The sequence below is a fragment of the Musca autumnalis genome, unplaced genomic scaffold, assembly GCF_047663935.1.
Source record: "Musca autumnalis isolate F117 unplaced genomic scaffold, ASM4766393v1 scaffold_3, whole genome shotgun sequence".
NCBI classification, from domain to species: Eukaryota; Metazoa; Arthropoda; class Insecta; order Diptera; family Muscidae; genus Musca; species Musca autumnalis.
The window spans coordinates 83789009-83815489 of record NW_027411866.1 but is presented as its reverse complement, the minus strand read 5'-3'; the positions used below and the strand labels follow the sequence as shown (position 1 = coordinate 83815489).

The 26481-nt window shown below is 34.3% G+C and overlaps 1 protein-coding gene across 1 annotated transcript in view; it reads left to right on the top strand.

Moving 5' to 3' along the window:
- LOC141396626 (uncharacterized) overlaps positions 1 to 26481 on the top strand; it is a 100485-nt gene that overhangs the window by 23042 nt on the left and 50962 nt on the right. The gene's annotated exons all lie outside the window — the stretch shown is intronic.

The window sequence follows — 26481 nt, the reverse complement described above, 5'->3', positions numbered from 1 at the left end:
CACAATATTAGTACTTGCAGTAGTTTTCCCGTTTAGTGCTAAAAATGCGCTCCAGTAATCCGAAATCTAGTAATACTTGCACTTCTCTTCCAACAAAAATCGCGCCGAATAACACCCTCTTCTCCTGTTTTCTGCCATACACTTTTGGCCTAGTAGAAACTAGCAGCAAGCATGTTCATTGGTTTCTAATATGATAGCTGATACGTTGATTTTGACATTTATGCTGGAGTTTTTGCAATTTCCGTCATTTTTCCGTTTCCGTATTTTTTAAGAAATTTGTATAGGGAAGCAATTTTTGACAATTCGCTCTTTTTTCTAACATTACCTTTAAAAAAAGTACGGGAGCACAATGAAAAATAGCATTGTAACAAAATAATTTAATATTTTTCACATTGTTTACAATTTTTAATACTAAAATTTTTTGTTGCAGCAATTGACCATCTACCTTATTTATTGTGATACGTGAAAAGTGTTGCAACTTTTGGAACTTTTTTATGCAAATACAGGGTTGTATATCATGTGTACTGTGATTTCGATGTTGATTTCGCTGAAATCACGAAATGAGATGATTTCATTTTTGTATGCGAAATCATGAAAAATTTTGTTTAATTCCGCGCGAAATCACGAAACGCCTTCGAAATCACGAAACGACGCCAAATGTAAACTAAGCATTAATGTTGTAGACGTAGAATGTCAACATTTGTTGTGTTTTGTATGATAATTTAAGCTCTGTTCCAGAACTAAAAAGTTTTTACAATTTTTACCATATTTACACATTTTGCGTTCCCGTACACAAAATTTATATGAAAATCGTTTACGACTTTTACAAGTTTTACGACTTTTACCACTTTATAAAGTACGGGAACAGGCCATTAATTTACAATAACTTATTTTAGCAGTTCAAGTTCGATCAGCTGGTATATTCTGTTTCGTCAAAAAAAAAAATAACTCTTCTTCAACTTCTTCTTTTCTCGGAAAATGTTTTGTATGTATCTACCTGAAATGACAGAAAAGAAATTCGCCTCAAAAATTTTTTTCATCTAGAAAGGAAAGGATATATGAAACAAAATTTTTAACAATTCTAATAAGTACAAACCATTATAGGATCGAAATATTTAACTGTGACATCGTATGCTTCAGTGCTCTCTCCTTTCTCATTTTGGATTAATTGATAGCTGTAGCTTGCTGTGTAGCACAAACAACAACATACTTTTGTTGTCATTGTACTGCTATATTTATATTTTTCTATAAATTAAATTCTAATTTAATTTTTTAATTAAAAATTAAAATAAAAATTTTTGTTTGTAAACATTTTCTATGTACGGGTTACCAGATTGAAGAATCCTGAATTTGCCATAATATCCCCCAAACAGTTGAGCTAAATTATATAGTCGTGTTTTATTTGCCCAATTATTATTTTGAATAAAAATTTTGACTTTTAATTTATTTATATTAATGAAATCAACTGGTTTGCAGATGAGGATTTATTTGACGTAACACAATGTCGCTTTGCAAATAGGCCTGTTCGATAACTTGCAAGTAAAAAGCCTTTGCAAGTTCTTGCAAGTACTTGTAACTACTTCTCATTTCTCTTTTACTGAACAGGTTTGTTATCGAACGGCATTTTGTAAAAGTTTGTACAAATAATGGCCCAATAATAGGTCCTCCAAAAACATCAGATGATTTCGATTTTAGCTGTCAAAATTCATATTTGACATTTGAATTCGCTTTGAGGTATAGAAGTGTCAAACTGTACAGAAACAGGTAGATGTATCTCTAAAAAAGAAAATAAATAAACTTATGCCAAGTTTACGCTTGCGCTCCAAAATCCACTGGATTTCACGAAATCCTGAAATACACCCCGGTGTTTACACTTATTTTTTGTTGATTTCAAAGATATCACAATGATCAAGGTAGACGCATATGCGAAGCTGATCAAACATGAATTTTCAAATCAAGTTTTTGCAAATTGAAATAATCATCAAAAATATACGACAATATAGAATTTTACAGCTTTCTTTGGAAAATTATAGTAAAATGATCTATATATCGTATTATTTGTGTATAGTACTAACAAATGAAAAAATAAAAAAATGATTTTATCGTTGAGACATCGTTATAATAAATTTTGTTAGATAAAAGTTGTGCTCAGATCCTGCACAATATTAGTACTTGCAGTAGTTTTCCCGTTTAGTGCTAAAAATGCGCTCCAGTAATCCGAAATCTAGTAATACTTGCACTTCTCTTCCAACAAAAATCGCGCCGAATAACACCCTCTTCTCCTGTTTTCTGCCATACACTTTTGGCCTAGTAGAAACTAGCAGCAAGCATGTTCATTGGTTTCTAATATGATAGCTGATACGTTGATTTTGACATTTATGCTGGAGTTTTTGCAATTTCCGTCATTTTTCCGTTTCCGTATTTTTTAAGAAATTTGTATAGGGAAGCAATTTTTGACAATTCGCTCTTTTTTCTAACATTACCTTTAAAAAAAGTACGGGAGCACAATGAAAAATAGCATTGTAACAAAATAATTTAATATTTTTCACATTGTTTACAATTTTTAATACTAAAATTTTTTGTTGCAGCAATTGACCATCTACCTTATTTATTGTGATACGTGAAAAGTGTTGCAACTTTTGGAACTTTTTTATGCAAATACAGGGTTGTATATCATGTGTACTGTGATTTCGATGTTGATTTCGCTGAAATCACGAAATGAGATGATTTCATTTTTGTATGCGAAATCATGAAAAATTTTGTTTAATTCCGCGCGAAATCACGAAACGCCTTCGAAATCACGAAACGACGCCAAATGTAAACTAAGCATTAATGTTGTAGACGTAGAATGTCAACATTTGTTGTGTTTTGTATGATAATTTAATTTACAATAACTTATTTTAGCAGTTCAAGTTCGATCAGCTGGTATATTCTGTTTCGTCAAAAAAAAATAACTCTTCTTCAACTTTTTCTCGGAAAATGTTTTGTATGTATCTACCTGAAATGACAGAAAAGAAATTCGCCTCAAAAATTTTTTTCATCTAGAAAGGAAAGGATATATGAAACAAAATTTTTAACAATTCTAATAAGTACAAACCATTATAGGACCGAAATATTTAACTGTGACATCGTATGCTTCAGTGCTCTCTCCTTTCTCATTTTGGATTAATTTATAGCTGTAGCTTGCTGTGTAGCACAAACAACAACATACTTTTGTTGTCATTGTACTGCTATATTTATATTTTTCTATAAATTAAATTCTAATTTAATTTTTTAATTAAAAATTAAAATAAAAATTTTTGTTTGTAAACATTTTCTATGTACGGGTTACCAGATTGAAGAATCCTGAATTTGCCATAATATCCCCCAAACAGTTGAGCTAAATTATATAGTCGTGTTTTATTTGCCCAATTATTATTTTGAATAAAAATTTTGACTTTTAATTTATTTATATTAATGAAATCAACTGGTTTGCAGATGAGGATTTATTTGACGTAACACAATGTCGCTTTGCAAATAGGCCTGTTCGATAACTTGCAAGTAAAAAGCCTTTGCAAGTTCTTGCAAGTACTTGTAACTACTTCTCATTTCTCTTTTACTGAACAGGTTTGTTATCGAACGGCATTTTGTAAAAGTTTGTACAAATAATGGCCCAATAATAGGTCCTCCAAAAACATCAGATGATTTCGATTTTAGCTGTCAAAATTCATATTTGACATTTGAATTCGCTTTGAGGTATAGAAGTGTCAAACTGTACAGAAAAAGAAAATAAATAAACTTATGCCAAGTTTACGCTTGCGCTCCAAAATCCACTGGATTTCACGAAATCCTGAAATACACCCCGGTGTTTACACTTATTTTTTGTTGGTTTCAAAGATATCACAATGATCAAGGTAGACGCATATGCGAAGCTGATCAAACATGAATTTTCAAATCAAGTTTTTGCAAATTGAAATAATCATCAAAAATATACGACAATATAGAATTTTACAGCTTTCTTTGGAAAATTATAGTAAAATGATCTATATATCGTATTATTTGTGTATAGTACTAACAAATGAAAAAATAAAAAAATGATTTTATCGTTGAGACATCGTTATAATAAATTTTGTTAGATAAAAGTTGTGCTCAGATCCTGCACAATATTAGTACTTGCAGTAGTTTTCCCGTTTAGTGCTAAAAATGCGCTCCAGTAATCCGAAATCTAGTAATACTTGCACTTCTCTTCCAACAAAAATCGCGCCGAATAACACCCTCTTCTCCTGTTTTCTGCCATACACTTTTGGCCTAGTAGAAACTAGCAGCAAGCATGTTCATTGGTTTCTAATATGATAGCTGATACGTTGATTTTGACATTTATGCTGGAGTTTTTGCAATTTCCGTCATTTTTCCGTTTCCGTATTTTTTAAGAAATTTGTATAGGGAAGCAATTTTTGACAATTCGCTCTTTTTTCTAACATTACCTTTAAAAAAAGTACGGGAGCACAATGAAAAATAGCATTGTAACAAAATAATTTAATATTGTTACGAGTGTAACTGATAGGTTTAAGTTAAGTTAGTTTAGTTTAATTTCCGTTAATTTAAAAATTTGAATTGTAACGTAAAGTTTTTATTACGCAGTTACTTTATTTAAGCAGCAACAACTACCATGTAGAACTCTCTTCATTATTCTGGATGTTACTTTACCTTTCATTAATGTGCTTTTATTTTGTTTTGCCATAGTCATGTAATTATTGTTTAGTTTGTCACTTCTTTTCTTACATTTATTTGTTGTTGTAATTACGTCATTGATCATCCCCCATGTATGTATGTGAGTATGGTTGTTCGCTTAGTGCGAATGTGCGTCTGTGTGTTCGTTGTACAGATTCGAGGTGTTGCCATATGCTCTAGATATTTCTCGAACAGGGAGACTTTGGGATATAAATTACCGGGGAAATGGCAATGACGGAGTAGTTGTGTTTTGAGCGTTGAACTGAACAGATCGGTAAAAGAATAGCTGCGTGCTAACTAGAGACAATCTGCGTGCTTAGTAATTAAAGTCGGTTACGAATAAGTGTAATAAAGTAAATAAAGCATTGTAGAAACGTAATCTAAATCGAACCCTGTTTTATTTGGTACAAATCGTACTGGGGAATAAAACAACGTCTACACGGAAATTAGTTAAACCTAATTCCGTAACAATTGGTGTCAGCAGTGAGATTACGATCATCCTACAATGAAGTTTAAGGATCTACGAGTGGAAGACTTGAAGAAGGAGCTAAGTAAGTTGGAGTTGTGTTCTACTGGCAACAAGGCCGAACTACAAAAACGCTTGTTGGAAGAGTTCGAGCGCCGTGGAATGAACATCGATGAATATGAGTTCGAGAAGGAGGAAGTCGAGTTATCGGCAAAGGGCGAATCCAGCGTTGAGGAAGTTTCGTCGGTAGCTGCCAGGGGTGACGATTTGAAATCAATGCTGGCTATGATTATGCAGGAAATGAATAAGAAAAGTGAAGAAAATTCCAAAATGATGGAGAAATTAGATGCTAAAATGGAAGAAAATTCCAGTAAAATGATGGAGAAATTAGATGCTAAAATGGAAGAAAATTCCAGGAAGAGTGAAGAATATTCCAGAAAATTAGAGGAAAAGTTAGAAGAGAACTCTAGAAAAATCGCTAAGGGCATGGAAGAGAAATTAGAGGCAAATTCTAGAACTATTAACGAGAAACTCGAGAACATCACGATGGTGATTGAAAAGAGAGTAGAAAACGTGGAGGTACAAATTAAAGAGTTGGATAAAAAGATTTTGTCTGTTGACGAGAAATTTCTGGCTCAAGATGAGAAGATTCTGGGAATAGAAAAGAAAATGTCGGAACTGGAAATCAAAGGTGGGCCAGTGAGAGCTATTCATAGCGCGTTAAAAATTAAGCCTCCAGTGTTCGACGGCTCTACCTCTTTCAATGTGTTCAAATTACAGTTCGAGACAGTGGCTGCTAGAGATTCTTGGAACGACAACGACAAGGCGGTATCACTCCTTATGGCATTGAAGGGTGATGCTGCTGACGTATTACAGAGTATTCCCGCCGCTTCTAGAAACAGTTATGGAGATATAATGGCTGCTCTTGAACGTAGGTACGGTAGTGAACACAAGCAAGAGATCTACCGAATGGAACTGAGGGGAAGAGTCCAGAAGCCAAATGAGACTTTACAAGACTTTGCGGCTGATATTGAGCGGTTGGCGCAGGTGGCATATCCAGGAGAGACACATCCATTGGTGGACCGCATAAAGATTGAGACATTTGCAAGTGGTATTCGTGATCCAGAGATAAAATTTGCGACGTATGCGGCACCGATAGGAACATTTGCAGAAACCGTGTCATTTGCCCTGGCCCAAGAAACCGCGAGGATGCTGGTGAAACCTAAAGCTTACAACGTGAGGAGGCTGCAAGTTGAGGACAACAATTCCCAGACCGTTGTCGATCCGCTAAAGGATGCACTAGTGCATGTGAAACGAGGGGCTCCTAGAACGAGAAAGACTTGCTACAACTGTCGGAAAACTGGACACTTGGCCCGAGAATGCAGATTGAGACAAGCAAGGCCCAGATCCACCTCACCGCCTTCAAAAAGCGACGACCAACTGGTGGCCAAGAATCTAGAAAGAGAGACATCAGGTGAATCAAATAAAGGGAATTCCGTCAATCACGAGACGCTGCTGGCAGAGGATGAAAATGATGGTCCCACAATCTCTATAGCCATAGTCCAGCAGAAGAATCACAACTTAACGGTTAAAGGCTTCGTCAATGGTGTATTGCGTACCTTGACATTGGACACCGGTGCAACAAAGTCCATTATTAGACCGGATTTGGTAAAAGGGAAGGTATTGCCGTTAAATGGAGTCAAATTGCGGACGGCCACAGGCGAGAAGACCCCGGTGCATGGAAAGGCCTACCAAAGGCTAAGTATGGGTAGGAAATCGGTAAATTTCGATTTTATAGTGGCCGATATTGTGGACGAAGTTATACTTGGTGTAGACTTCATGATTGCCTTCGATATAAACCTGGACATAAAGCACCGTGTGATGACTTGGTCCAATGTGGAAATACCGATAAATGTGGGCTACAACGAGAAAAGCAAGCATCGCCAAAGTGCAGAATCCGACGAGATCGCTGTAGATGTCCGTACGCTGAAGGTGGAAGCCGCTGACAATTGGCCCGTAGGAAAGTGGAAAAATCTCGCGACGAGGAGGAAAAAGAGAAGATGTACGTCGAGGAAAGGTCTATCGAAAAGCGGCCGTACAACAAGGAAGGGCAAGTCCGAGGAAGACCAGGTGGCACTTAGGAAGGTGACCACGAAGAAAGAGGGTATAGCATCGCGATTCCTGGAGAGAAAGCAACGTCGTCCAGAAGAGCAAGAGTCCAAAGCTGACGCAGTAGAGGGTACATCTAAATCGGTTGCCACCACTACGGAACGAGAACTGCGTCTAGTCAAGAGGAACAGGCTTAAGCGGGAGGCAGTGTTACCAATGCCCATACCACCGAGAGGGAACTGTGCCTATTCGGGACGAACAGGCTTAAGCGGGAGGCAATGTTACGAGTGTAACTGATAGGTTTAAGTTAAGTAAGTTTAGTTTAATTTCCGTTAATTTAAAAATTTGAATTGTAACGTAAAGTTTTTATTACGCAGTTACTTTATTTAAGCAGCAACAACTACCATGTAGAACTCTCTTCATTATTCTGGATGTTACTTTACCTTTCATTAATGTGCTTTTATTTTGTTTTGCCATAGTCATGTAATTATTGTTTAGTTTGTCACTTCTTTTCTTACATTTATTTGTTGTTGTAATTACGTCATTGATCATCCCCCATGTATGTATGTGAGTATGGTTGTTCGCTTAGTGCGAATGTGCGTCTGTGTGTTCGTTGTACAGATTCGAGGTGTTGCCATATGCTCTAGATATTTCTCGAACAGGGAGACTTTGGGATATAAATTACCGGGGAAATGGCAATGACGGAGTAGTTGTGTTTTGAGCGTTGAACTGAACAGATCGGTAAAAGAATAGCTGCGTGCCAACTAGAGACAATCTGCGTGCTTAGTAATTAAAGTCGGTTACGAATAAGTGTAATAAAGTAAATAAAGCATTGTAGAAACGTAATCTAAAACGAACCCTGTTTTATTTGGTACAAATCGTACTGGGGAATAAAACATCGTCTACACGGAAATTAGTTAAACCTAATTCCGTAACAATATTTTTCACATTGTTTACAATTTTTAATACTAAAATTTTTTGTTGCAGCAATTGACCATCTACCTTATTTATTGTGATACGTGAAAAGTGTTGCAACTTTTGGAACTTTTTTATGCAAATACAGGGTTGTATATCATGTGTACTGTGATTTCGATGTTGATTTCGCTGAAATCACGAAATGAGATGATTTCATTTTTGTATGCGAAATCATGAAAAATTTTGTTTAATTCCGCGCGAAATCACGAAACGCCTTCGAAATCACGAAACGACGCCAAATGTAAACTAAGCATTAATGTTGTAGACGTAGAATGTCAACATTTGTTGTGTTTTGTATGATAATTTAATTTACAATAACTTATTTTAGCAGTTCAAGTTCGATCAGCTGGTATATTCTGTTTCGTCAAAAAAAAAAAAACTCTTCTTCAACTTTTTCTCGGAAAATGTTTTGTATGTATCTACCTGAAATGACAGAAAGAAATTCGCCTCAAAAATTTTTTTCATCTAGAAAGGAAAGGATATATGAAACAAAATTTTTAACAATTCTAATAAGTACAAACCATTATAGGATCGAAATATTTAACTGTGACATCGTATGCTTCAGTGCTCTCTCCTTTCTCATTTTGGATTAATTTATAGCTGTAGCTTGCTGTGTAGCATGGTACAATAATACAGGTAGCATTATCATGCCAGCTGATGGTAACATAATGTGTCAATTGCATTGAATTGATGTCAAATTTTGACATTTTATGTTGCCAACAATTGCCGATGCGGCTACCTGTGTACTTGTACCATGCTGTGTAGCACAAACAACAACATAGTCCCAATTTACATTGGGCGAGTTTACTTGCGGCAATTGTCATTTTGTAGGAGAGAGAGGTGAGGCATATGGTAACCCTTTACCTCTCAGCACCCTCTCTCACCTACAAACTGACAATTGCCGCAAGTAAACTCGCCTAATGTAAATTTGGACATACTTTTGTTGTCATTGTACTGCTATAATATTTTTCTATAAATTAAATTCTAATTGAATTTTTTAAATTAAAAATTAATTTTTTAAATTGATACAAAATAGGTGGTAATGGTGGGTAGTGTGACGTTTGTTTTTTGGAGGTTATGCTTTCGTTGTTGGCACAATTACCAGGTAGGGGAGCATCAGCCAACAACCACAGCAAAATTTTTGTTAGGCAGGTATCAAATCAAAAAAGCAGTATTAAAAAAAGCGTCAAAAATTCACTATTTTAAATTTTGTGTTTTCTTCAACAACTTTTTTGACAGCTCGCAGTACATCAGCTGGGCTGATGCGGGGGGTATATGATTGTTGTGCCATGTACTGCTATTGTTATGCATCCGAATTTTGAATGATTTTCCGAATCATGGCTGATTTTTGTGATTTTTGTTCAAGTTTTGAAGAGAAATTTTGAATTGCATGTTCAATTTTTCTCTTCTTTTTTATTTGATTCTCCTCCCTCATAATTAATTTTTCTCTTTTTTTTAAGGTACTCTTTGTTCTCTAAAAGGCGGGCATTGAGACAATTTCTTCCGACGTTGTATCTTTCACTGACAGCTAATACTGACATACCCCGACACCCGAAATTAGTGATACATTCATTCATGGCGATTTTCATTCTCTCCTCTAAGTTTTCCTTCTCGACTTGTGCATTTAAAGCCGTACCAAGAGATGAAGCAGAAATTGTACTAATTTCATCATCTTTATATCCTTGCATTCTTCGTTCCAACTCCTCTTGGGAGACGTTATAAATTGATGCCGCCTCTGCCTCGCTTCTTTTGGTGTATAGGCATCTACGCACTGCACGTGCGTAAACATTTTCTATGTACGGGTTACCAGATTGAAGAATCCTGAATTTGCCACAATATCCCCCAAACAGTTGAGCTAAATTATATAGTCGTGTTTTATTTGCCCAATTATTATTTTGAATAAAAATTTTGACTTTTAATTTATTTATATTAATGAAATCAAATGGTTTGCAGATGAGGATTTATTTGACGTAACACAATGTCGCTTTGCAAATAGGCCTGTTCGATAACTTGCAAGTAAAAAGCCTTTGCAAGTACTTGTAACTACTTCTCATTTCTCTTTTACTGAACAGGTTTGTTATCGAACGGCATTTTGTAAAAGTTTGTACAAATCATGGCCCAATAATAGGTCCTCCAAAAACATCAGATGATTTCGATTTTAGCTGTCAAAATTCATATTTGACATTTGAATTCGCTTTGAGGTATAGAAATGTCAAACTGTACAGAAACAGGTAGATGTATCTCTAAAAAAGAAAATAAATAAACTTATGCCAAGTTTACGCTTGCGCTCCAAAATCCACTGGATTTCACGAAATCCTGAAATACACCCCAGTGTTTACACTTATTTTTTGTTGATTTCAAACATATCACAATGATCAAGGTAGACGCATATGCGAAGCTGATCAAACATGAATTTTCAAATCAAGTTTTTGCAAATTGAATTAATCATCAAAAATATACGACAATATAGAATTTTACAACTTTCTTTGGAAAATTATAGTAAAATGATCTATATATCGTATTATTTGTGTATAGTACTAACAAATGAAAAAATAAAAAAATGATTTTATCGTTGAGACATCGTTATAATAAATTTTGTTAGATAAAAGTTGTGCTCAGATCCTGCACAATATTAGTACTTGCAGTAGTTTTCCCGTTTAGTGCTAAAAATGCGCTCCAGTAATCCGAAATCTAGTAATACTTGCACTTCTCTTCCAACAAAAATCGCGCCGAATAACACCCTCTTCTCCTGTTTTCTGCCATACACTTTTGGCCTAGTAGAAACTAGCAGCAAGCATGTTCATTGGTTTCTAATATGATAGCTGATACGTTGATTTTGACATTTATGCTGGAGTTTTTGCAATTTCCGTCATTTTTCCGTTTCCGTATTTTTTAAGAAATTTGTATAGGGAAGCAATTTTTGACAATTCGCTCTTTTTTCTAACATTACCTTTAAAAAAAGTACGGGAGCACAATGAAAAATAGCATTGTAACAAAATAATTTAATATTTTTCACATTGTTTACAATTTTTAATACTAAAATTTTTTGTTGCAGCAATTGACCATCTACCTTATTTATTGTGATACGTGAAAAGTGTTGCAACTTTTGGAACTTTTTTATGCAAATACAGGGTTGTATATCATGTGTACTGTGATTTCGATGTTGATTTCGCTGAAATCACGAAATGAGATGATTTCATTTTTGTATGCGAAATCATGAAAAATTTTGTTTAATTCCGCGCGAAATCACGAAACGCCTTCGAAATCACGAAACGACGCCAAATGTAAACTAAGCATTAATGTTGTAGACGTAGAATGTCAACATTTGTTGTGTTTTGTATGATAATTTAATTTACAATAACTTATTTTAGCAGTTCAAGTTCGATCAGCTGGTATATTCTGTTTCGTCAAAAAAAAATAACTCTTCTTCAACTTTTTCTCGGAAAATGTTTTGTATGTATCTACCTGAAATGACAGAAAAGAAATTCGCCTCAAAAATTTTTTTCATCTAGAAAGGAAAGGATATATGAAACAAAATTTTTAACAATTCTAATAAGTACAAACCATTATAGGATCGAAATATTTAACTGTGACATCGTATGCTTCAGTGCTCTCTCCTTTCTCATTTTGGATTAATTTATAGCTGTAGCTTGCTGTGTAGCACAAACAACAACATACTTTTGTTGTCATTGTACTGCTATATTTATATTTTTCTATAAATTAAATTCTAATTTAATTTTTTAATTAAAAATTAAAATAAAAATTTTTGTTTGTAAACATTTTCTATGTACGGGTTACCAGATTGAAGAATCCTGAATTTGCCATAATATCCCCCAAACAGTTGAGCTAAATTATATAGTCGTGTTTTATTTGCCCAATTATTATTTTGAATAAAAATTTTGACTTTTAATTTATTTATATTAATGAAATCAACTGGTTTGCAGATGAGGATTTATTTGACGTAACACAATGTCGCTTTGCAAATAGGCCTGTTCGATAACTTGCAAGTAAAAAGCCTTTGCAAGTTCTTGCAAGTACTTGTAACTACTTCTCATTTCTCTTTTACTGAACAGGTTTGTTATCGAACGGCATTTTGTAAAAGTTTGTACAAATAATGGCCCAATAATAGGTCCTCCAAAAACATCAGATGATTTCGATTTTTTTAATTAATTGGATTAATCGAGCTAACATGGCCTAAGGAGTTTTGTATTGAAAAATGAATTCTAGCGAAATACCACACACTCAACCATTACGCTACGATCGTTTCGCCTGGTGGTTTAAGCCAGGCTCATCAGGCGTATTTGAATGCTAATGGCTAGAAGACAAAGGCTGATTTTGATAACTTCTATTTATACAAACATTTTTACAATTTTGTAATTATGAAGTATTTATTGAAGTCTTTTTTCTTTATCAAGTCACCCTAGTGTCTTGTCTAGGAATCATTTTATCAATACATACACATATACAATCGAAGGGGGGTTTCCTTCATGAATTGTAATGCCTTCAGTTTTTGAAGTTTTTTGGATATCATGTCGACTAGTTTGTTGATATGATACATTGGCATCATGTCGACTAGTTTGTTGATATGATACATTGGCAGTGGCTTAGAACGCTGAGATCTCGACAACATTGTCTGTTTGTTGGAGAGGACCCAGGTTCAAACCTCAGCCAGGGCAGCCGGGCTCTGCTGTGAAGATTTTTATTTATTATTGTCTTTTTAGGACGAAGGCCATTATTTATGAAAGTTTTTAATTAATTGGATTAATCGAGCTAACATGGCCTAAGGAGTTTTGTATTGAAAAATGAATTCTAGCGAAATACCACACACTCAACCATTACGCTACGATCGTTTCGCCTGGTGGTTTAAGCCAGGCTCATCAGGCGTATTTGAATGCTAATGGCTAGAAGACAAAGGCTGATTTTGATAACTTCTATTTATACAAACATTTTTACAATTTTGTAATTATGAAGTATTTATTGAAGTCTTTTTTCTTTATCAAGTCACCCTAGTGTCTTGTCTAGGAATCATTTTATCAATACATACACATATACAATCGAAGGGGGGTTTCCTTCATGAATTGTAATGCCTTCAGTTTTTGAAGTTTTTTGGATATCATGTCGACTAGTTTGTTGATATGATACATTGGCATCATGTCGACTAGTTTGTTGATATGATACATTGGCAGTGGCTTAGAACGCTGAGATCTCGACAACATTGTCTGTTTGTTGGAGAGGACCCAGGTTCAAACCTCAGCCAGGGCAGCCGGGCTCTGCTGTGAAGATTTTTATTTATTATTGTCTTTTTAGGACGAAGGCCATTATTTATGAAAGTTTTTAATTAATTGGATTAATCGAGCTAACATGGCCTAAGGAGTTTTGTATTGAAAAATGAATTCTAGCGAAATACCACACACTCAACCATTACGCTACGATCGTTTCGCCTGGTGGTTTAAGCCAGGCTCATCAGGCGTATTTGAATGCTAATGGCTAGAAGACAAAGGCTGATTTTGATAACTTCTATTTATACAAACATTTTTACAATTTTGTAATTATGAAGTATTTATTGAAGTCTTTTTTCTTTATCAAGTCACCCTAGTGTCTTGTCTAGGAATCATTTTATCAATACATACACATATACAATCGAAGGGGGGTTTCCTTCATGAATTGTAATGCCTTCAGTTTTTGAAGTTTTTTGGATATCATGTCGACTAGTTTGTTGATATGATACATTGGCATCATGTCGACTAGTTTGTTGATATGATACATTGGCAGTGGCTTAGAACGCTGAGATCTCGACAACATTGTCTGTTTGTTGGAGAGGACCCAGGTTCAAACCTCAGCCAGGGCAGCCGGGCTCTGCTGTGAAGATTTTTATTTATTATTGTCTTTTTAGGACGAAGGCCATTATTTATGAAAGTTTTTAATTAATTGGATTAATCGAGCTAACATGGCCTAAGGAGTTTTGTATTGAAAAATGAATTCTAACGAAATACCACACACTCAACCATTACGCTACGATCGTTTCGCCTGGTGGTTTAAGCCAGGCTCATCAGGCGTATTTGAATGCTAATGGCTAGAAGACAAAGGATTTCGATTTTAGCTGTCAAAATTCATATTTGACATTTGAATTCGCTTTGAGGTATAGAAATGTCAAACTGTACAGAAACAGGTAGATGTATCTCTAAAAAAGAAAATAAATAAACTTATGCCAAGTTTACGCTTGCGCTCCAAAATCCACTGGATTTCACGAAATCCTGAAATACACCCCGGTGTTTACACTTATTTTTTGTTGATTTCAAAGATATCACAATGATCAAGGTAGACGCATATGCGAAGCTGATCAAACATGAATTTTCAAATCAAGTTTTTGCAAATTGAAATAATCATCAAAAATATACGACAATATAGAATTTTACAGCTTTCTTTGGAAAATTATAGTAAAATGATCTATATATCGTATTATTTGTGTATAGTACTAACAAATGAAAAAATAAAAAAATGATTTTATCGTTGAGACATCGTTATAATAAATTTTGTTAGATAAAAGTTGTGCTCAGATCCTGCACAATATTAGTACTTGCAGTAGTTTTCCCGTTTAGTGCTAAAAATGCGCTCCAGTAATCCGAAATCTAGTAATACTTGCACTTCTCTTCAAACAAAAATCGCGCCGAATAACACCCTCTTCTCCTGTTTTCTGCCATACACTTTTGGCCTAGTAGAAACTAGCAGCAAGCATGTTCATTGGTTTCTAATATGATAGCTGATACGTTGATTTTGACATTTATGCTGAAGTTTTTGCAATTTCCGTCATTTTTCCGTTTCCGTATTTTTTAAGAAATTTGTATAGGGAAGCAATTTTTGACAATTCGCTCTTTTTTCTAACATTACCTTTAAAAAAAGTACGGGAGCACAATGAAAAATAGCATTGTAACAAAATAATTTAATATTTTTTCACATTGTTTAAAATTTTTAATACTAAAATTTTTTGTTGCAGCAATTGACCATCTACCTTATTTATTGTGATACGTGAAAAGTGTTGCAACTTTTGGAACTTTTTTATGCAAATACAGGGTTGTATATCATGTGTACTGTGATTTCGATGTTGATTTCGCTGAAATCACGAAATGAGATGATTTCATTTTTGTATGCGAAATCATGAAAAATTTTGTTTAATTCCGCGCGAAATCACGAAACGCCTTCGAAATCACGAAACGACGCCAAATGTAAACTAAGCATTAATGTTGTAGACGTAGAATGTCAACATTTGTTGTGTTTTGTATGATAATTTAATTTACAATAACTTATTTTAGCAGTTCAAGTTCGATCAGCTGGTATATTCTGTTTCGTCAAAAAAAAAAAATAACTCTTCTTCAACTTTTTCTCGGAAAATGTTTTGTATGTATCTACCTGAAATGACAGAAAAGAAATTCGCCTCAAAAATTTTTTTCATCTAGAAAGGAAAGGATATATGAAATAAAATTTTTAACAATTCTAATAAGTACAAACCATTATAGGATCGAAATATTTAACTGTGACATCGTATGCTTCAGTGCTCTCTCCTTTCTCATTTTGGATTAATTTATAGCTGTAGCTTGCTGTGTAGCACAAACAACAACATACTTTTGTTGTCATTGTACTGCTATATTTATATTTTTCTATAAATTAAATTCTAATTTAATTTTTTAATTAAAAATTAAAATAAAAATTTTTGTTTGTAAACATTTTCTATGTACGGGTTACCAGATTGAAGAATCCTGAATTTGCCATAATATCCCCCAAACAGTTGAGCTAAATTATATAGTCGTGTTTTATTTGCCCAATTATTATTTTGAATAAAAATTTTGAATTTTAATTTATTTATATTAATGAAATCAACTGGTTTGCAGATGAGGATTTATTTGACGTAACACAATGTCGCTTTGCAAATAGGCCTGTTCGATAACTTGCAAGTAAAAAGCCTTTGCAAGTTCTTGCAAGTACTTGTAACTACTTCTCATTTCTCTTTTACTGAACAGGTTTGTTATCGAAGGGCATTTTGTAAAAGTTTGTACAAATAATGGCCCAATAATAGGTCCTCCAAAAACATCAGATGATTTCGATTTTAGCTGTCAAAATTCATATTTGACATTTGAATTCGCTTTGAGGTATAGAAGTGTCAAACTGTACAGAAACAGGTAGATGTATCTCTAAAAAAGAAAATAAATAAACTTATGCCAAGTTTACGCTTGCGCTCCAAAATCCACTGGATTTCACGAAATCCTGAAATACACCCCGGTGTTTACACTTATTTTTTGTTGATTTCAAAGATATCACAATGATCAAGGTAGACGCATATGCGAAGCTGATCAAACATGAATTTTCAAATCAAGTTTTTGCAAATTGAAATAATCATCAAAAATATACGACAATATAGAATTTTACAGCTTTCTTTGGAAAATTATAGTAAAATGATCTATATATCGTATTATTTGTGTATAGTACTAACAAATGAAAAAATAAAAAAATGATTTTATCGTTGAGACATCGTTATAATAAATTTTGTTAGATAAAAGTTGTGCTCAGATCCTGCACAATATTAGTACTTGCAGTAGTTTTCCCGTTTAGTGCTAAAAATGCGCTCCAGTAATCCGAAATCTAGTAATACTTGCACTTCTCTTCCAACAAAAATCGCGCCGAATAACACCCTCTTCTCCTGTTTTCTGCCATACACTTTTGGCCTAGTAGAAACTAGCAGCAAGCATGTTCATTGGTTTCTAATATGATAGCTGATACGTTGATTTTGACATTTATGCTGGAGTTTTTGCAATTTCCGTCATTTTTCCGTTTCCGTATTTTTTAAGAAATTTGTATAGGGAAGCAATTTTTGACAATTCGCTCTTTTTTCTAACATTACCTTTAAAAAAAGTACGGGAGCACAATGAAAAATAGCATTGTAACAAAATAATTTAATATTTTTCACATTGTTTACAATTTTTAATACTAAAATTTTTTGTTGCAGCAATTGACCATCTACCTTATTTATTGTGATACGTGAAAAGTGTTGCAACTTTTGGAACTTTTTTATGCAAATACAGGGTTGTATATCATGTGTACTGTGATTTCGATGTTGATTTCGCTGAAATCACGAAATGAGATGATTTCATTTTTGTATGCGAAATCATGAAAAATTTTGTTTAATTCCGCGCGAAATCACGAAACGCCTTCGAAATCACGAAACGACGCCAAATGTAAACTAAGCATTAATGTTGTAGACGTAGAATGTCAACATTTGTTGTGTTTTGTATGATAATTTAATTTACAATAACTTATTTTAGCAGTTCAAGTTCGATCAGCTGGTATATTCTGTTTCGTCAAAAAAAAAAATAACTCTTCTTCAACTTTTTCTCGGAAAATGTTTTGTATGTATCTACCTGAAATGACAGAAAAGAAATTCGCCTCAAAAATTTTTTTCATCTAGAAAGGAAAGGATATATGAAACAAAATTTTTAACAATTCTAATAAGTACAAACCATTATAGGATCGAAATATTTAACTGTGACATCGTATGCTTCAGTGCTCTCTCCTTTCTCATTTTGGATTAATTTATAGCTGTAGCTTGCTGTGTAGCACAAACAACAACATACTTTTGTTGTCATTGTACTGCTATATTTATATTTTTCTATAAATTAAATTCTAATTTAATTTTTTAATTAAAAATTAAAATAAAAATTTTTGTTTGTAAACATTTTCTATGTACGGGTTACCAGATTGAAGAATCCTGAATTTGCCATAATATCCCCCAAACAGTTGAGCTAAATTATATAGTCGTGTTTTATTTGCCCAATTATTATTTTGAATAAAAATTTTGACTTTTAATTTATTTATATTAATGAAATCAACTGGTTTGCAGATGAGGATTTATTTGACGTAACACAATGTCGCTTTGCAAATAGGCCTGTTCGATAACTTGCAAGTAAAAAGCCTTTGCAAGTTCTTGCAAGTACTTGTAACTACTTCTCATTTCTCTTTTACTGAACAGGTTTGTTATCGAACGGCATTTTGTAAAAGTTTGTACAAATAATGGCCCAATAATAGGTCCTCCAAAAACATCAGATGATTTCGATTTTAGCTGTCAAAATTCATATTTGACATTTGAATTCGCTTTGAGGTATAGAAATGTTAAACTGTACAGAAACAGGTAGATGTATCTCTAAAAAAGAAAATAAATAAACTTATGCCAAGTTTACGCTTGCGCTCCAAAATCCACTGGATTTCACGAAATCCTGAAATACACCCCGGTGTTTACACTTATTTTTTGTTGATTTCAAAGATATCACAATGATCAAGGTAGACGCATATGCGAAGCTGATCAAACATGAATTTTCAAATCAAGTTTTTGCAAATTGAAATAATCATCAAAAATATACGACAATATAGAATTTTACAGCTTTCTTTGGAAAATTATAGTAAAATGATCTATATATCGTATTATTTGTGTATAGTACTAACAAATGAAAAAATAAAAAAATGATTTTATCGTTGAGACATCGTTATAATAAATTTTGTTAGATAAAAGTTGTGCTCAGATCCTGCACAATATTAGTACTTGCAGTAGTTTTCCCGTTTAGTGCTAAAAATGCGCTCCAGTAATCCGAAATCTAGTAATACTTGCACTTCTCTTCAAACAAAAATCGCGCCGAATAACACCCTCTTCTCCTGTTTTCTGCCATACACTTTTGGCCTAGTAGAAACTAGCAGCAAGCATGTTCATTGGTTTCTAATATGATAGCTGATACGTTGATTTTGACATTTATGCTGAAGTTTTTGCAATTTCCGTCATTTTTCCGTTTCCGTATTTTTTAAGAAATTTGTATAGGGAAGCAATTTTTGACAATTCGCTCTTTTTTCTAACATTACCTTTAAAAAAAGTACGGGAGCACAATGAAAAATAGCATTGTAACAAAATAATTTAATATTTTTTCACATTGTTTAAAATTTTTAATACTAAAATTTTTTGTTGCAGCAATTGACCATCTACCTTATTTATTGTGATACGTGAAAAGTGTTGCAACTTTTGGAACTTTTTTATGCAAATACAGGGTTGTATATCATGTGTACTGTGATTTCGATGTTGATTTCGCTGAAATCACGAAATGAGATGATTTCATTTTTGTATGCGAAATCATGAAAAATTTTGTTTAATTCCGCGCGAAATCACGAAACGCCTTCGAAATCACGAAACGACGCCAAATGTAAACTAAGCATTAATGTTGTAGACGTAGAATGTCAACATTTGTTGTGTTTTGTATGATAATTTAAGCTCTGTTCCAGAACTAAAAAGTTTTTACAATTTTTACCATATTTACACATTTTGCGTTCCCGTACACAAAATTTATATGAAAATCGTTTACGACTTTTACAAGTTTTACGACTTTTACCACTTTATAAAGTACGGGAACAGGCCATTAATTTACAATAACTTATTTTAGCAGTTCAAGTTCGATCAGCTGGTATATTCTGTTTCGTCAAAAAAAAAATAACTCTTCTTCAACTTTTTCTCGGAAAATGTTTTGTATGTATCTACCTGAAATGACAGAAAAGAAATTCGCCTCAAAAATTTTTTTCATCTAGAAAGGAAAGGATATATGAAACAAAATTTTTAACAATTCTAATAAGTACAAACCATTATAGGATCGAAATATTTAACTGTGACATCGTATGCTTCAGTGCTCTCTCCTTTCTCATTTTGGATTAATTGATAGCTGTAGCTTGCTGTGTAGCACAAACAACAACATACTTTTGTTGTCATTGTACTGCTATATTTATATTTTTCTATAAATTAAATTCTAATTTAATTTTTTAATTAAAAATTAAAATAAAAATTTTTGTTTGTAAACATTTTCTATGTACGGGTTACCAGATTGAAGAATCCTGAATTTGCCATAATATCCCCCAAACAGTTGAGCTAAATTATATAGTCGTGTTTTATTTGCCCAATTATTATTTTGAATAAAAATTTTGACTTTTAATTTATTTATATTAATGAAATCAACTGGTTTGCAGATGAGGATTTATTTGACGTAACACAATGTCGCTTTGCAAATAGGCCTGTTCGATAACTTGCAAGTAAAAAGCCTTTGCAAGTTCTTGCAAGTACTTGTAACTACTTCTCATTTCTCTTTTACTGAACAGGTTTGTTATCGAACGGCATTTTGTAAAAGTTTGTACAAATAATGGCCCAATAATAGGTCCTCCAAAAACATCAGATGATTTCGATTTTAGCTGTCAAAATTCATATTTGACATTTGAATTCGCTTTGAGGTATAGAAGTGTCAAACTGTACAGAAACAGGTAGATGTATCTCTAAAAAAGAAAATAAATAAACTTATGCCAAGTTTACGCTTGCGCTCCAAAATCCACTGGATTTCACGAAATCCTGAAATACACCCCGGTGTTTACACTTATTTTTTGTTGATTTCAAAGATATCACAATGATCAAGGTAGACGCATATGCGAAGCTGATCAAACATGAATTTTCAAATCAAGTTTTTGCAAATTGAAATAATCATCAAAAATATACGACAATATAGAATTTTACAGCTTTCTTTGGAAAATTATAGTAAAATGATCTATATATCGTATTATTTGTGTATAGTACTAACAAATGAAAAAATAAAAAAATGATTTTATCGTTGAGACATCGTTATAATAAATTTTGTTAGATAAAAGTTGTGCTCAGATCCTGCACAATATTAGTACTTGCAGTAGTTTTCCCGTTTAGTGCTAAAAATGCGCTCCAGTAATCCGAAATCTAGTAATACTTGCACTTCTCTTCCAACAAAAATCGCGCCGAATAACACCCTCTTCTCCTGTTTTCTGCCATACACTTTTGGCCTAGTAGAAACTAGCAGCAAGCATGTTCATTGGTTTCTAATATGATAGCTGATACGTTGATTTTGACATTTATGCTGGAGTTTTTGCAATTTCCGTCATTTTTCCGTTTCCGTATTTTTTAAGAAATTTGTATAGGGAAGCAATTTTTGACAATTCGCTCTTTTTTCTAACATTACCTTTAAAAAAAGTACGGGAGCACAATGAAAAATAGCATTGTAACAAAATAATTTAATATTTTTCACATTGTTTACAATTTTTAATACTAAAATTTTTTGTTGCAGCAATTGACCATCTACCTTATTTATTGTGATACGTGAAAAGTGTTGCAACTTTTGGAACTTTTTTATGCAAATACAGGGTTGTATATCATGTGTACTGTGATTTCGATGTTGATTTCGCTGAAATCACGAAATGAGATGATTTCATTTTTGTATGCGAAATCATGAAAAATTTTGTTTAATTCCGCGCGAAATCACGAAACGCCTTCGAAATCACGAAACGACGCCAAATGTAAACTAAGCATTAATGTTGTAGACGTAGAATGTCAACATTTGTTGTGTTTTGTATGATAATTTAATTTACAATAACTTATTTTAGCAGTTCAAGTTCGATCAGCTGGTATATTCTGTTTCGTCAAAAAAAAATAACTCTTCTTCAACTTTTTCTCGGAAAATGTTTTGTATGTATCTACCTGAAATGACAGAAAAGAAATTCGCCTCAAAAATTTTTTTCATCTAGAAAGGAAAGGATATATGAAACAAAATTTTTAACAATTCTAATAAGTACAAACCATTATAGGACCGAAATATTTAACTGTGACATCGTATGCTTCAGTGCTCTCTCCTTTCTCATTTTGGATTAATTTATAGCTGTAGCTTGCTGTGTAGCACAAACAACAACATACTTTTGTTGTCATTGTACTGCTATATTTATATTTTTCTATAAATTAAATTCTAATTTAATTTTTTAATTAAAAATTAAAATAAAAATTTTTGTTTGTAAACATTTTCTATGTACGGGTTACCAGATTGAAGAATCCTGAATTTGCCATAATATCCCCCAAACAGTTGAGCTAAATTATATAGTCGTGTTTTATTTGCCCAATTATTATTTTGAATAAAAATTTTGACTTTTAATTTATTTATATTAATGAAATCAACTGGTTTGCAGATGAGGATTTATTTGACGTAACACAATGTCGCTTTGCAAATAGGCCTGTTCGATAACTTGCAAGTAAAAAGCCTTTGCAAGTTCTTGCAAGTACTTGTAACTACTTCTCATTTCTCTTTTACTGAACAGGTTTGTTATCGAACGGCATTTTGTAAAAGTTTGTACAAATAATGGCCCAATAATAGGTCCTCCAAAAACATCAGATGATTTCGATTTTAGCTGTCAAAATTCATATTTGACATTTGAATTCGCTTTGAGGTATAGAAGTGTCAAACTGTACAGAAAAAGAAAATAAATAAACTTATGCCAAGTTTACGCTTGCGCTCCAAAATCCACTGGATTTCACGAAATCCTGAAATACACCCCGGTGTTTACACTTATTTTTTGTTGGTTTCAAAGATATCACAATGATCAAGGTAGACGCATATGCGAAGCTGATCAAACATGAATTTTCAAATCAAGTTTTTGCAAATTGAAATAATCATCAAAAATATACGACAATATAGAATTTTACAGCTTTCTTTGGAAAATTATAGTAAAATGATCTATATATCGTATTATTTGTGTATAGTACTAACAAATGAAAAAATAAAAAAATGATTTTATCGTTGAGACATCGTTATAATAAATTTTGTTAGATAAAAGTTGTGCTCAGATCCTGCACAATATTAGTACTTGCAGTAGTTTTCCCGTTTAGTGCTAAAAATGCGCTCCAGTAATCCGAAATCTAGTAATACTTGCACTTCTCTTCCAACAAAAATCGCGCCGAATAACACCCTCTTCTCCTGTTTTCTGCCATACACTTTTGGCCTAGTAGAAACTAGCAGCAAGCATGTTCATTGGTTTCTAATATGATAGCTGATACGTTGATTTTGACATTTATGCTCGAGTTTTTGCAATTTCCGTCATTTTTCCGTTTCCGTATTTTTTAAGAAATTTGTATAGGGAAGCAATTTTTGACAATTCGCTCTTTTTTCTAACATTACCTTTAAAAAAAGTACGGGAGCACAATGAAAAATAGCATTGTAACAAAATAATTTAATATTGTTACGAGTGTAACTGATAGGTTTAAGTTAAGTTAGTTTAGTTTAATTTCCGTTAATTTAAAAATTTGAATTGTAACGTAAAGTTTTTATTACGCAGTTACTTTATTTAAGCAGCAACAACTACCATGTAGAACTCTCTTCATTATTCTGGATGTTACTTTACCTTTCATTAATGTGCTTTTATTTTGTTTTGCCATAGTCATGTAATTATTGTTTAGTTTGTCACTTCTTTTCTTACATTTATTTGTTGTTGTAATTACGTCATTGATCATCCCCCATGTATGTATGTGAGTATGGTTGTTCGCTTAGTGCGAATGTGCGTCTGTGTGTTCGTTGTACAGATTCGAGGTGTTGCCATATGCTCTAGATATTTCTCGAACAGGGAGACTTTGGGATATAAATTACCGGGGAAATGGCAATGACGGAGTAGTTGTGTTTTGAGCGTTGAACTGAACAGATCGGTAAAAGAATAGCTGCGTGCTAACTAGAGACAATCTGCGTGCTTAGTAATTAAAGTCGGTTACGAATAAGTGTAATAAAGTAAATAAAGCATTGTAGAAACGTAATCTAAAACGAACCCTGTTTTATTTGGTACAAATCGTACTGGGGAATAAAACAACGTCTACACGGAAATTAGTTAAACCTAATTCCGTAACAATTGGTGTCAGCAGTGAGATTACGATCATCCTACAATGAAGTTTAAGGATCTACGAGTGGAAGACTTGAAGAAGGAGCTAAGTAAGTTGGAGTTGTGTTCTACTGGCAACAAGGCCGAACTACAAAAACGCTTGTTGGAAGAGTTCGAGCGCCGTGGAATGAACATCGATGAATATGAGTTCGAGAAGGAGGAAGTCGAGTTATCGGCAAAGGGCGAATCCAGCGTTGAGGAAGTTTCGTCGGTAGCTGCCAGGGGTGACGATTTGAAATCAATGCTGGCTATGATTATGCAGGAAATGAATAAGAAAAGTGAAGAAAATTCCAAAATGATGGAGAAATTAGATGCTAAAATGGAAGAAAATTCCAGTAAAATGATGGAGAAATTAGATGCTAAAATGGAAGAAAATTCCAGGAAGAGTGAAGAATATTCCAGAAAATTAGAGGAAAAGTTAGAAGAGAACTCTAGAAAAATCGCTAAGGGCATGGAAGAGAAATTAGAGGCAAATTCTAGAACTATTAACGAGAAACTCGAGAACATCACGATGGTGATTGAAAAGAGAGTAGAAAACGTGGAGGTACAAATTAAAGAGTTGGATAAAAAGATTTTGTCTGTTGACGAGAAATTTCTGGCTCAAGATGAGAAGATTCTGGGAATAGAAAAGAAAATGTCGGAACTGGAAATCAAAGGTGGGCCAGTGAGAGCTATTCATAGCGCGTTAAAAATTAAGCCTCCAGTGTTCGACGGCTCTACCTCTTTCAATGTGTTCAAATTACAGTTCGAGACAGTGGCTGCTAGAGATTCTTGGAACGACAACGACAAGGCGGTATCACTCCTTATGGCATTGAAGGGTGATGCTGCTGACGTATTACAGAGTATTCCCGCCGCTTCTAGAAACAGTTATGGAGATATAATGGCTGCTCTTGAACGTAGGTACGGTAGTGAACACAAGCAAGAGATCTACCGAATGGAACTGAGGGGAAGAGTCCAGAAGCCAAATGAGACTTTACAAGACTTTGCGGCTGATATTGAGCGGTTGGCGCAGGTGGCATATCCAGGAGAGACACATCCATTGGTGGACCGCATAAAGATTGAGACATTTGCAAGTGGTATTCGTGATCCAGAGATAAAATTTGCGACGTATGCGGCACCGATAGGAACATTTGCAGAAACCGTGTCATTTGCCCTGGCCCAAGAAACCGCGAGGATGCTGGTGAAACCTAAAGCTTACAACGTGAGGAGGCTGCAAGTTGAGGACAACAATTCCCAGACCGTTGTCGATCCGCTAAAGGATGCACTAGTGCATGTGAAACGAGGGGCTCCTAGAACGAGAAAGACTTGCTACAACTGTCGGAAAACTGGACACTTGGCCCGAGAATGCAGATTGAGACAAGCAAGGCCCAGATCCACCTCACCGCCTTCAAAAAGCGACGACCAACTGGTGGCCAAGAATCTAGAAAGAGAGACATCAGGTGAATCAAATAAAGGGAATTCCGTCAATCACGAGACGCTGCTGGCTGAGGATGAAAATGATGGTCCCACAATCTCTATAGCCATAGTCCAGCAGAAGAATCACAACTTAACGGTTAAAGGCTTCGTCAATGGTGTATTGCGTACCTTGACATTGGACACCGGTGCAACAAAGTCCATTATTAGACCGGATTTGGTAAAAGGGAAGGTATTGCCGTTAAATGGAGTCAAATTGCGGACGGCCACAGGCGAGAAGACCCCGGTGCATGGAAAGGCCTACCAAAGGCTAAGTATGGGTAGGAAATCGGTAAATTTCGATTTTATAGTGGCCGATATTGTGGACGAAGTTATACTTGGTGTAGACTTCATGATTGCCTTCGATATAAACCTGGACATAAAGCACCGTGTGATGACTTGGTCCAATGTGGAAATACCGATAAATGTGGGCTACAACGAGAAAAGCAAGCATCGCCAAAGTGCAGAATCCGACGAGATCGCTGTAGATGTCCGTACGCTGAAGGTGGAAGCCGCTGACAATTGGCCCGTAGGAAAGTGGAAAAATCTCGCGACGAGGAGGAAAAAGAGAAGATGTACGTCGAGGAAAGGTCTATCGAAAAGCGGCCGTACAACAAGGAAGGGCAAGTCCGAGGAAGACCAGGTGGCACTTAGGAAGGTGACCACGAAGAAAGAGGGTATAGCATCGCGATTCCTGGAGAGAAAGCAACGTCGTCCAGAAGAGCAAGAGTCCAAAGCTGACGCAGTAGAGGGTACATCTAAATCGGTTGCCACCACTACGGAACGAGAACTGCGTCTAGTCAAGAGGAACAGGCTTAAGCGGGAGGCAGTGTTACCAATGCCCATACCACCGAGAGGGAACTGTGCCTATTCGGGACGAACAGGCTTAAGCGGGAGGCAATGTTACGAGTGTAACTGATAGGTTTAAGTTAAGTAAGTTTAGTTTAATTTCCGTTAATTTAAAAATTTGAATTGTAACGTAAAGTTTTTAT